Below are 1,469 nucleotides of genomic sequence, written 5' to 3'. Positions count from 1 at the left end.
AGCCAATAAGAAAAAAAGGCAGCCTACTGAATGGGAAAAGATTTTCACCAGCTCTACATCAGACAGCGGACTGATCTCCAAATATGTAAAGAACTCAAGAAATTAGACATAAAAATTACAAATAATCCAATTAAAAATACGGTACAGATCTAAACAGAGAATTCTCAACAAAAGAATCTCAAATGGATAAAAGGCACTTAAGGAAGTTTTCAACATCCTTAGCTATCAGGGAAATGCAAACCAAAACAACTCTGAGATACCATTTATCCAGGAGGATAAATATATGTTTTTCTTTGGGTTCACCTTCTTATTTAGCTTCTCTAGGACCACGAACTATAGGCTCAATGTTCTTTGTTTATGGCTAGAATCCACTAATGAGTGAGTACATACCATATTCCTCTTTTTGGGTCTGGGTTACCTCACTCAGGATAGTGTTTTTCTATTTCCATCTATTTGCACGAAGTTCAAGATATTGTTTTTTACCGCTGAGTAGAACTCTAAAGTATATATGTGCCATACCTTCTTTATCCATTCTTCTATTGAGGGGCATCTAGGTTGTTTCCAGGCTCTGGCTATTACAAATAGTGCTCTTTCTGATACAGCTCATCTCGTGATTCAAGTCATTTGTTTATTTTAATGACCCTAGAAGTTCAAGTGTTCTGCCCACAGGCTTATGGGCTCTGGGTCATGCACTATGGTATTGGGGGACTCCCAGCAGTTACTTCATGACCCCTCCATACACCTGCCATCTTCAACTTGTGTTGGGACATCTCTTCTCCCTTGCCTGTCTATGCTGGAAGTTTAAGCTGGTTGACCACATGCAGGTTTTCTGTTGGTAACAACAATAACCATGAGTTCATGTTTCTATCAGCCAGGTCATTGCCAGCATCCAGTATTTCTCAGCATTTTTCCCATACTCTACTGCTACATAATTTTAACCCTTTCTTACTTAGTGTCCCTGCAGCCTTGAGACTAGGAGTAGCTTGGAGAAAAAGGACTGTTTGCAGGGAAGCTCTCAGAGTCATTTAGCCAGGAGTTATTGATCTCTATTAACCACTACCAACTGAAATAAAAAGATCTTTTGATAAATGCTGAGATCAGTGTGAATCCATGAACACGGTATTTAGAAGGCAGTTTGACAACAGGAAGAATTATCAAAGCAGCACCAAAAAGTTATCTCCTTGGAATTAAGATTTCTTTAGCAGTGGCTTTTGATGACATTTACAGTGCTAGACATGATTCTCTCCTGTGGATCAACTATCTTATGCAATCTAAAGAGTGCTAGGTTACTCCCATATTGTCCCAGTGATTACGTCTTGCCTGGTTGTTCAGAATTATAGCAATCGGGGTCAAACATTTGATGAGACAATCCATAAGGACTTCTTTCCAAACCTGCTGGGATAGCACCTGGTACAGAGTGAAGTCAGGCGTCTGTGACATGGTTCCTGGCCTCCTCCATAAATCCACAC

Source organism: Alexandromys fortis, unplaced genomic scaffold (assembly GCF_014885135.2).
Source record: "Alexandromys fortis isolate MF-2015 unplaced genomic scaffold, M_Fortis_MF-2015_v1.1 scaffold_267, whole genome shotgun sequence".
Lineage (NCBI taxonomy): Eukaryota > Metazoa > Chordata > Mammalia > Rodentia > Cricetidae > Alexandromys > Alexandromys fortis.
Note: the sequence above shows the minus strand (reverse complement) of the source record.